The sequence below is a fragment of the Drosophila subpulchrella genome, chromosome 3L, assembly GCF_014743375.2.
Source record: "Drosophila subpulchrella strain 33 F10 #4 breed RU33 chromosome 3L, RU_Dsub_v1.1 Primary Assembly, whole genome shotgun sequence".
NCBI lineage: Eukaryota > Metazoa > Arthropoda > Insecta > Diptera > Drosophilidae > Drosophila > Drosophila subpulchrella.
This window is the reverse complement of record NC_050612.1, coordinates 163,835-175,991: the sequence shown is the minus strand read 5'-3', so window position 1 is coordinate 175,991 and position 12,157 is coordinate 163,835. Positions and strand designations below refer to the sequence as shown.

Below are 12,157 nucleotides of genomic sequence, written 5' to 3'. Positions count from 1 at the left end.
CCACAGGCATTATCATGCAGGCGCCAAGGTGATGGTCTCTCTTTTGAGGCAGCAGATTTGGCTGATCAATGCTCGAGAGGCGTGCACGAAAATTGTTCGAGACTGCGTCCACTGTTTTCGTTATAAGCCTGTACTTCTTAGCCAAATAATGGGCAATTTGCTAGCCGATCGGGTTAGACAAGCTCGTCCTTTCTTGATTTATGGGGTAGATTTTTGTGGTCCATTTTATGTCTCTTTAAAACTCCGTCAGAAGCCTCCAATCAAGACCTATGTAGCCGTCTTCGTGTGCTTTTCGTCAAAGGCTCTTCACCTGGAACTCGTTGTCGATCTTTCTACTGACAGTTTTTTATCTGTATTTAAAAGGTTCGTCAGGCGGAGGGGTCTTCTGGAGAAGATATACAGCGACAACGCGACCAACTTCGTAGGAGCAAGCAAGTTCCTGAAAGAGCTGCAAGTAGCGTTTCGTCAGAACTAAGGGCAGCTGACGTCATACGCGGCACAGAGAGGCTTCATTCCTCCGAGGTCACCACACTTCGGCGGTCTTTGGGACGCAGCCGTCAAGGCAGCCAAGCATCGGTTGCTCCGAGGAGTCGGCAATGCCAGACTCACAGCAGACGAACTGAGCACACATCTGCTCAACTCTCGTCCAATCGCGTCGTCTGGCAACGACCCCAACGATGTAGAGGCACTGACTCCAGGGCACATTTTGATCGGCCAGCCTCTTCTTACGCTGCCGCAAGAATCCAACACATACGGGATATGCAGAAAGGCCAGCGTCGGATATTTGAAGCGGTGATGAATGCTGTCTGCACTCAAGCAGCAGTTTTGGCGAACCTAGTCCAAGGACTACCTGGCCAGCCTGCAGCAAGTGGAGGACATTGGGCACCGATTTGGAAATAGGCTGCTTGGTTCTCGTACACGAGGACAATCTGCCCCCGCAAAGGTGGTTGACAGGACGCGTCGTGGCGACATCACTCGGCGAAGATAAACGAGTGAGGGTGGCCGAAATATAATCAAAAGAAGACATTAAAAACTGGCATTGCTGCCAATTAGCTGCCAAAACAACGATAATGTTAAAGTGCCGGAAGCGGCACGGGGCCGGAATGTTGGAGCAGTCGATCCTTAGTTTAAAATAATACTTAATTATAAGTATAGAGAATAAAAATGAAGTAGATAAATTGAAGTAGATAAACTTAAGTAATGCAAATTAAAGTTATGTTAGAACTCTCATACTCATATACGAGCTTTTGTACTCTAAGCCGAGCTTGTAAAAAAGTACACTCTTATGCATATTGATAAGCATGGAGAATTGTAAACTCATAATTTGGCACTGCTCGTGTGCGGCAGTCGTGCATAATCTCTTGTCGTTGCTGGCTGCGCCAGCGCAATAAATATATATCGAATTTGACTGCTGCGTCGTTTTTTGTGCGACGGAAAATCCCCAGCTAGGCCGCTAGACCGCAAGACCAAATTGTATTAGTTTCTTTTCCGTGAAAAACCTCACAGAATTTTCAGATGACTTGTTCCTAAACAGTAGCGGAATCGGTGTAGTTCTGATTACGTGATCCCCTCATCATGTGATCGGGACTTTCTATCAACTCGTGCAATCCCGCAGTTCTGAGTTTAACCCCGGGGTGTAGGCGACATACAGGTCTTTGGCTTGGAAGCTTGTAATGGTTGACTCAGGATAAGAAGCTGGTATATCTCGAAAATAAAAGTGTTTCCAAGATTAGTTGTCAGTAGCGCTCTCTTCCGTTTACCCAGAGAACGGCGGGTGGAATCCTCTAGTGCCTTAGCTCTTTCGGCTATGGGGTGGATCTGTGTGCCTCCTCCAACTGTCCATACATACTTAAGTTTTTAGGATTCCTATAGAAACTACTTTATATAAATTAACATTGAAAAGAAAAAAATGGAAAAGAGAACAAAAGTTAAATATACTACTAACAGGCTAACCTTTTACAAGGTCTGAACTGACATTCGACACTTGCTTTCTCTACCCAACCCAACCATAATCTTCTCGGCTCTTTGACGAAGATACTTCCGATTCGTAATTTAAGTTGCCATGTCAATTCAGGAAACAACACACCTTTAGCCGTTCATGATTTTCATTAAAGTATTATCCATATTTATTTACAAAGGGGCATTTGTTGACTTAACATTTTTTCCAATTAGCTACGATTCAATTATATACATTTGAGTCTTATTCATTAGTGTATACGGACACCAGAAAGTTGTACAAGTTTTCTTCAGGATCTACAAATTATTTGTTCTGCAACATTCCTGGGTTTTCTAACTAAGTAGTTCTTTCAATCAAGACATTTTTAATTCGATCTTGAATTCTTACAGGGTGATATGGTTGCTAGACAGAATTACGATTTGTTTTTCAGGTCATTATTTTCGGTGGGTTCGGAGTTGTTAATTTTGTGGAACCGATAGCATATCGCGTTTTATTTCGCTCGAGATTCCCAATACATTTACATTGCTTTGTTATTTATTATGGGGTAGAATAATTGCATGGTAATAATCTTTATAAGCTGACAATCAGTCACCAAGCTCTCAGTAAGTATATGCAAGACAGAAAACTAATAAGCATCACGATCGGGGCTTACACAACGCTCTTTGGGAAAACACACGAGAGATTGGATCGGCTTAAAAATAGATCACAAAATAGGTATGCAAGTGCGCATAAGTATGACTCACTTGGTTAAACTTCCAGCGTTGAAAGGCCTTCCAGCATGATAGTGATGAGACGGTGTTGTTGTTAGCTGTGGATTGAATTTTTGCAGGTGCACTGATAAAGATTATATGGGCGAACGACGAGTTTGATTCAGTGATGGTCGGGTTCCTCAAAGTATTAAGTTTTATTAGGAGGGTAGTCAATCGACTCGCTGTTCTGCTTCGAATCTGCTACCTATCTGCTACGCCTTTTTTGTTCCTCCAGCGCGTTAATATGTGGAACTGCGGTTACTGCCGGTCCTTGGTGGGGACGGATAAGACCTTCCAAGCCCGCAAAATCCAAGGTAAGTACACTCTCCTACGCCGGACGACTAATAGTGGCGCAAGAGATGGTTGGCTTCGGCCTTCCAGCGTTAGCAGGCTGCCGACGTATTAGAGCTTGGGCAAGGGGCAGCCCTCGAACTGCCAAGAAAGCTGATTTGATTTAGGGAACGGGAAAGAAAGTTTAATTAAAGCGACAGCAGTAGAGAACTGCCGGAAGGGTTTCCACTACCCGGCAGGTTTTTGGGGGACACGAGGTAATGCCATTCACGAACGGACTGCAATCGGACACATCCAAGAGGAATATTCTCTTTCACTTATGAAAAAAAAAAACAATTTGGGTTTTGACCTGGCACTGACCTGGCTCAACATATCAGGGTGAGCTTCAAATGTAGGTGAACAGACCAGCAAGTCATCCAGATACACGAATACATTTTCGCGTGGCGCCGCCTTTATGACTTTATCCATTAATCGGCACGTTCGCTGCGCGGCATTGCACAAGCCGAACGGCATGACTGTAAACTGATACAGCGGTCTGCCGGGTACTGTAAACGCGTTTTTTCTCTACTTTTGGATTCGAGTTGGAAGTAAAGATCGGTCGTCCGTATGTAGAAGAGTGTGGTGGCCCTTTCCACACTTGTCGCAGTAATGACCACTGCGGCAGGAGTCCTTGGAATGATTGTGAGCCATTCAATTGGCGCAGTACTTCTGGATATGTACTTCCTGGAGCCGATTCTGGGGGCTTAGCCGTAGAAAGTGGTGGCACTTCAGTAGAGGATGGATATTTTCGGCGACAATGCCGATTGGTAGTATTTAATACCACGAGTACGTTTGCAATCCAAGGCGGGGTATGTAACCCAATATTCGGATGGAGTAATCTTAGGAGGGACTTTTTGTACGGAAACTTGCGTTGAATAGGACGAAATGGTGTGTGGAACTCAGGCGGATACTGGCCTCATAGGGTTGGATGGAATCAGCGGAGTAGTAGGACCGCTGTTTCGATGCAGCAATGTGTGATGCCGATCTTGGCAAGTGAGACAGTTGTGAGCGCTTGTGCAATCCCGGAATTGATGGCTGCTTGCAAAGCAATTGGAGCACAACTGCTTCCTTTGGATATAGGCTACGCGATCGTTTACCGTCATATGTAAGAAGCGTGGACATATACGCACGGGATGGTTTTTCTTCGAGCACAGATCGCAGCCTTTGGGTATCGGAACTAACCTTGTGTTAAAGGAATTTATTTTTGGAAATTCTGCCACTCGATTTGTGTCTTTGGACTGGACGTGGTGGAAATTGGCAGATCGGAAACTATCGACGGCCTCAAGAGTTCGATGGCGCTCCGTCAAATAGGAATCAAGCTCAAGCCACGTAGGAATTTCGGCTTTATTTTGGATGGATTGCTCCCATAATGAGAGTGTGAGCTTTGGTAGTTTTGTCGAGCACATATAAGCCGGGATAGGATCCCAATTCTCAATATTAACACCGAAAAGTTTTAAGAAAGTTAAGCAACCTTGAAAAGAACGTTGAAGTTCCTTTAAGGCTGCTCCCGACTCCTGTGCTATGGATTGCACATTGAAAAGTGTTTTCAGGTGACTGTTCACTTGCAATCGCTTATTTTCGAAACGCTCATTTAGGTTTTTCCAGGCTGAGCGAAAGCCATCATTGGTGAGTGGGGATCTCGAAACTATGGAATGAGCTTCGCCACTTCTTTTTGAATTTAAGTGGAATAATTTTTCAACGGGCGTTAGACTCGGATTGTATATGTATATTGCCGTGAAAAGGTCCCGGAAAGTCGGCCAGCGAAGATAATTGCCAGAGAAGTCCTCTATGTCGATAGGAGGGAGCCGTAAGCCATAAGACGTGGAATTTCGGGACGGAGTTACTGGAGCTTGAGCTATTTGGGAGGAGCCTTTTTGGACTTGTTCCATGAGCTGCGCGGCAAACATTTCATAGGTGGAGTACGTTTGGTAATACTTGGATTTTAGTATGGATTTCGTGTCTTCGGCGCCCTCGCCTGCAGCTATAATACAGTCGGAGCATATGTCGTATGCTGCCTTTACCGTTTGCCACAAGGAATTTAAATGATCGCGTCGGATTTTACAGGCGGATAGCGTTAGGGTAGGAGCACCTGGAGCGTTCACAGTGGCGTCAAAGTGGATCAGACAGTCAGCTGTGGCCATGAATCGGGTTAAAGCGGATTTGACTGATGTTGCCATGTCGAAAAATAATTTAACATTTTGAATTCAGAAGTAAGGAAACGGGCTAGAATCCAATTAGAATTTAGGAACCAATCAAGATTGTAAATATATACAATCTGTAAGATAGGCAGAGTCAATAAATATTTATTATATCGGATGGTCGGACTTATGTAAAGAATTACGGACTTTAATTTTGTTTGTTTGGAAGGAACATTTATTGTGAGCCCTTGACCCACTGTGCACTGGCAAAAATATCGATATTCTTATGTATGTACACTGTACATATGTACATATGTGGGGAGCAAATAGCGGAATAACGTTGCGAGACTTGTAAAGACTTCGCTTCTGTTTGTTTGTCGGTGCGTTTGCTTGTCAACTGCACGTCTAAATTGCAGACGATTTGCTAGAGTAAATTTGTGGATATTGCAACTTTGCTTTTAATTTTATAAATAATTTAGCCGTATTTGAAGGTCGAGAAAAGTAGTTGAAGTGAACTGTATTAGAAAGAGAAGTTAGACTGGACTGTATTAGAATATTTATGTAAATATACACACGAAGCTGGAACACAGTAAAAAACAAGAAAGGAAGTTAGCTTCGGCAAGCCGAAGCTTATATACCCTTGCAGCTATAATTATTAAATTTAAAAACACAAAAAATGATATTCCCAATAGTATAAGATAATATGTCAAAAAACACCGAAGCTATAATTTGTTTCATATTATTTTCCTACCAATTTTCCGATCGTTCCTATGGCAGCTATATGACATAGTCGTCCGATTTTGATAAAATTTAATTCGAAATTCAGAACTAAATAAAAAATGTTATTTCCAAGCGTTAGAGGTTATATGTTGAAAAACACCGAAGCTATAATTTTTTTCATATTATTTTTCCACAAATTTTCCGATCGTTCCTATGGCAGCTATATGATATAGTCGTCCGATTTCGATAAAATTTAATTCAAAATTCAAAATTATTTAAAAATTGTTATTTCCAAGCTTAGGAGGTTATATGCTAAAAAACACCAAAGATATAATTTTTTTTCATTTATTTGTCCGATTATTCCTATGGGAGCTATAAGATATAGTTGTCCGATCCGGCTGGTTCCGACTTATATACTACCTGCAAAAGATATAAGACTTTTGGGAAAGTTTCAGCCCGATAGCTTTAAAAGTGAGAGACTAGTTTGCGTAGAAACGGACGGACAGACGGACAGACGGACATGGCTAGATCGACTCGTCTAGTCATGCTGATCAAGAATATATATACTTTATGGGGTCGGAAACGTCTCCTTCACAGCGTTGCAAACTTCTGACTGAAATCAATATACCCTCTGCAAGGGTATAACAAGGAAGAACGCTATAGTCGAGTACCTCGACTATCAGATACCCGTTACTCAGCTAAAGGGACCAAAGGAAAATGGAGATATGCAAGCAGCAATGTGAGATTGAAATGCGCCACCTACCGGCGGTAGACAGATTGAAGCGATGTGGGCGTTAGAGTGGGCGTGGCAAATTTTTGTTTGGATCAATCGATAGGTATTGACGAGACCAATACATTTCAGTTACAATTTTTTATCTAGCATGAAAATTGTGGGCGCCACAGGCTTGGGCGGATTGTGGGCGTTAGAGTGGGCGTGGCATATTCGCGTAACAAACATGCGCTGCGCTCAAGCCTACGGAATCTAAGTCTGAATCTAAGTCTCTATCTTTGATATTTTTTGAGATATCCGCGTTCATATTTACGATTTTTTGAAGTTTGTGGGCGTTAAAGTGGGCGTGTCAAACTTTTTTTTAGGTAAATCGATAGGTTTTGATAAGAACAATACATTTCAGCTAAAATTTGTATTCTAGCAGCAAAACTGTAGGAGCCACAGTTTTGGGCGGCTTGTGGGCGTTAGAGAGGGCGCGGCACTCTACTGAAATAAACTTGCGCTGCGTAAGAAGCTCAGGAATCTGCACGCCAAATCTCAATAGCCTAGCTCTCATAGTTTCCGAGATCTCAGCGTTCATCCGGACAGACGGACAGACGGACATGGCTAGATCGACTCGGCTAGTGATCCTGATCAAGAATATATATACTTTATGGGGTCGGAAACGCTTCCTTCTGCCTGTTACATACTTTCCGACGAATCTAGTACGACGAATTACAGTGTACTTAAAGAAATACAAAACTCTCGGCCGCTAAACTCGTGCGGCCAGCCAAAATAAGAATGCGACTCAAAGCCCAACTTATGGGAAGTGCTAGTGTCAGCATATTCCCATGGCCAGAGTACATACAATGAATGCATATACAACTTCTCTCGCGCTCTCGCTGCTATCAGCCAAATACATTTGTGAGCATATACTTTTATATATACATGACGGCCGCTGCCAATGTTTGCAGGCAGCGCAGCCGCAAATAGCTAGCTGTAAGTCACTCGAATTATGACCATCAATCAATAAAGAACAAGCTTGGCCGTTGGCCACTATAACCAAATCTTTTACTTTATTCTAAAGAAGATAACACACATAAATAAATTGGATATAATTAATACATGGCGACCGTGACAGTTATGTCGCAGCCGAAGCAAACAAAGTTTTAAATTGAAGTGCAATTAAAGTGCAACAAAAACCGAATTGTGTACAACCAACAAAAATAAGTGCACCAACAAAAAAAAATTTTTGAAGAAAATGGTTACATACAGATGTACAACAAACAAATGTTAGAGGAATGATGCAAATGCTGAGGAAAAGCTATTAAAGAAATAATATACGTTACTGCCTGTGCGAGGACCAGCACCGGCGCCGCCTAAACCCATAGGCCAGGGACGACCATAAGAGGATAAAAAACCTACACCTACGTTGGAAAAGTAATGAACATAAACGACGACGTTGGACTGGACAAAGATGCTCCTGTCAAGCAAAGGGATGAACCGAGTCTAAAAGAAGCTCTAGAGGTGTATCCCAACGATGGACCACGCCCCCTCACAATAGTACAGGGCACGCCAGCAGAAGAAGGACAAACCAAAGAAGAAGAGGAGCGGCAGGAGAAATACGGAGGTTGGCTAAGGATCTAATAAAGACGGCAGCGACATCTGAAGAAGCACAACTACACAAGGCCGAACTAACAAAGATTGAGGACAAACTTCGTACTGGTGCGAAGTAACGTAACCAGGCTGCATTAGTTGCCAATGCCTAAGTTACCTTTAATATTAAAATCTTACACTCAAGCCGATGCGTGAAAACGCTGCTTGAAAACTACTAACCCCTTGTTCGGCTTTGTACTAAAATCATATGGCAGATATTTTAATTATATAGAGCGACAAATTGTAAATCTGCCATGTGAAAAATTACTATCCAAAATATTTTCTTTTCTTTCCAAATTTTTCTTTATGAATAATAGTATTTTGGAAAACATTCCAAAAATGGGTTTGGTAGACACAAAAGTTGTCGATTCAACGGCGAACGTCGTTAATAAAGTAGAATCTAAAAATATTGATTTAGAAACGATAACAATACTATTAATAATAATTGTGATTATAGTGTCAGCAAGTGTTTTTCTAAAAATCTATAAATTACACAATAGGTGTTTAAAGAAAAGATTCCAGAGTCGAGCAAACGACCTGGATAAAATTTAAAAAAAAGGGATACAAAACAAAACTTGCTAGTTATAATTTCAAGAATTATTGAAAGCAAAAAAAAAAAAAAATTTTACTTTAAAAAAGATAAAAATAAAGAAAAACAAAAACAAAATTGTACAATTTCTTCTATTATGACCACAAGTATAGGTAGATAAACAAAACAAACAGAATGAATGCAGAGGCAGTTTTCAATACCTATATGAGGGATCAACATATTAGTGAAAGAATTATCACACTGGTCTCAACGACCCCAATTACTATCTATGAGTTAGAAAATTTATATATGCCCTGCAGTTCCACAATTGAGTTAGGCGCCTAATCGTCACGAAGCCGACTGCGACGTCGGCAGAGAAGCCAGCGACGCCGGCAGAGCTGAGCGCAACGACGGCAAAGAGACGCGCTCTCAGTCGACGTCCGCAAAGAGAACGCACAAAAAGTACTTTTGGGCTCTCCCTCTCTCCCAATGTCTCAGCTGAAGAAATGCGTGTGAGGGCAAGGAGGCCCAGCAATTAAAATAGCTAGACTTTTGTGCACCCTTGCCTTTTGAATAATGCAACATTTTTTCGTAAATGTTAAAACAACCAAATAAAATAATATGTTTGGGTTTTAAATTATTTGTATTTCTTAAAACAATTTATATGTTTATTAATATTATTTATTAATATGTGAAGTTTTAAAAATATATTTTTTTATAACGATTTGCATAGTCGGATATGTCTATAAATACTCTGCTTCTAAGTGCAAGATGCATAGACCAAACGGGACATGCCAAAAAAACAGAACAACAACCGTTGTTGTTGTTGCTTGTTGTTTTTGTGGAAGGCACGCGCCTTTTTTCGTCTTTTTCACTTGCGTTTACTTAAGTGAAGGAGTTAGAAGTAAAAGAAAACTACGAGCAAACAACTTTGTTAAATTCAATTAATAGTGGCTTAAAAGTGAAATAGAATCAATTCCCAGGTAAGTCGTTCGCAGACCAATAATTTTGAAAACAGTGAGAGTAAAAAACAAGATAATCTATATTTAAAATAAGGGAAATACAAGATTCCCAAAAAAACACGTGGCGGAAAAAAAATAGCTGTGAAAAATATTAATTTTTGATGTGAAAAGCAACAAATGGTGCATATAATAAACAAATCTGTGAAAGCATTAAAAAATCTTATTGAGTGCAAAGTTTCTAGGGACAAAAAATAAGAGATGTTTGTTTTTAAAACTTATGTTTGTGGCTAAAATGTGTTAAGAATTAATATTTATAACATTAAACCACAATTATTACTATTGTATACGTAAACAAACATGGCTACTTAAATATAAATCTCAAACATCTCTAATTTTCAGTCCCTGAAAAAGTGTTATTTTTTTCCGCATCTGCAAAATAAATAAATGTTTTGATAAATAATAAAAGAAATAAAAATAATTATTTATTACAACAAAATAAAATAAATCAAGTGACGGAAAACAAAAGTTTGCAAATTTCTTCTCGATATTTTTTTTAATTTTCTTATATTTTTAGACAAGGCTGATGGTAAATCTATAAAAAAAATGGTAGGCTAAGTCGTTCCATTTTAAGCGTATTATCCGGGGAACTTGTTCTGTCCCACAACTTGGAGGAGGGCCAAAACAAGAAGAAGCTCAAAGTCTTCCCAAATTTCGTCCGCGCCTTGTTAAGTAAGTTTTTATTGGGGCCGAAAGTAACTATTGTTTGAAAAGTTTAATTTTTAAAAGACTTCTGGGATTTTTACATTGAATACCAAAGATAACACATCTTTTATTATAAATAAATCTTACAAATAATGATTACTTTCAGTCACTCGTTTTTATTTTCGTCTTGTTCTATTTTCAAAACTAATTTTTCTTCTAATACTAGATGCAATCGCTCTGGTGGAGCCCTCGGACCCTCCCGAAAAGGCACTGCAAAAAGCAATGAGGTGCGTCAAAAACCTAAGTTGGGCAAAAAAAAAGTCAACGCCGGCCCCAGATGCTGACGAACCGACGACTCCGATAACACCGGGAACCCCCGAGCTGAAATTTTAAATAAAAATAAATAAAAATAAATATTACAACTGAAATTATATTTGCTGCTAAGCGGTCAACGGGTGCCGAATGTGTGCCTTTTCTACTGCCTAATACAGCGCTCAACGTGTGCCGAATATGTGCCTTTTCTACTGCCTAATCCAGCGCTCAACGTGTGCCGAATGTGTGCCTTTTCTACTGCCTAATCCAGCGCTCATCGTGCGCCGAATGTGTGCCTTTTCGACTGCCTAATCGAGCGCTCAAAGGGGTGCTCAAAAATGCGCCGAATGGGTGCTAGTTTTTATGCACTGATGAACCCTAGGACATGCCCATGTTAATTTGAGCACCTAATCCCATATAAATTAGGCGCCTATTAGGCGCTGAGTGATGAACTTTTTGCAGTGATTGAGTGCCTAATCGGCGCCGAATGGTACTGCAGGGTGTCAACATATAATCTAGAAAGCTCACCATTAATACATTGCTCTAATAAACAAAAAGCGATGGTATTAAGCACCATCCCGGGTGTCCACGTGAGAACAATTGTAAGCGAAAATAACATATTAGGTAGTGCTAGAATTTCAGTGGTGTACAAGAATAATTCATATCCATATTATAATGGAATGGAGTGAATTATATAAGGATCTAAATAAATTAAAAAGCGATTTCGATAAATCATATAAATCGTTAACGCAAAATAGATCAATACAACAAGCCACTATAAATAAACATGCAGAAATATTAGTAACTCGCTTCAGCATTGCGCGTATACTAATACATGAGCAAAGAGATCGACTAGGTAAAAATCGTTGGTCTGAAATATCAAAATTTCTGACCAGACTTCGATCAAACCTAATAACTATAAAAGAAAGGTATAACTTAAATATTTCAATACCGACCATTCTGAACACCCCTCTGAAAGTAGAAACTGGGGACAAATTGGAATCATCAGATCCATCAGAAGTCGACTCAGTACAGGTAGAAGCATCTGAATTTGACAGCCCAGAAGTAGAAGAGAAAGATTTAAATAATCTCACAATTCCAGCTGTACTTTTTCAATCTGAATTATCAGATCCGGAAACAATTGATTCCGATTGCGAAATCTAACAACACCAAATAAGAACAATGATGGACGAAACTGTTGCCCTACGGGCATATATTAAGGATAAAGCAAATGCTATCCCTGAATTGAACGGACAAAAAATCAACCTTCAAAGATTCATAACAGCCTTGAAATTAGTAAACCTAACCAAAGGCACATTTGAAGAAATAGCAGTTAAAGTCATAAAATCAAAAATAGTTGGCTCAACTTTATACAAAGTTCAAAACGAATCCA

The 12,157-nt window shown here is 40.2% G+C and overlaps 1 long non-coding RNA gene across 1 annotated transcript; it reads left to right on the top strand.

Moving 5' to 3' along the window:
* The first annotated feature begins 9,626 nt into the window (after positions 1 to 9,626).
* Positions 9,627 to 10,785, top strand: LOC119554898. Its single transcript, XR_005219845.1, has 3 exons — positions 9,627 to 9,771; positions 10,325 to 10,479; positions 10,679 to 10,785. It is a non-coding gene; the product is annotated as an uncharacterized LOC119554898 (long non-coding RNA).
* Positions 10,786 to 12,157: the final 1,372 nt, after the last annotated feature.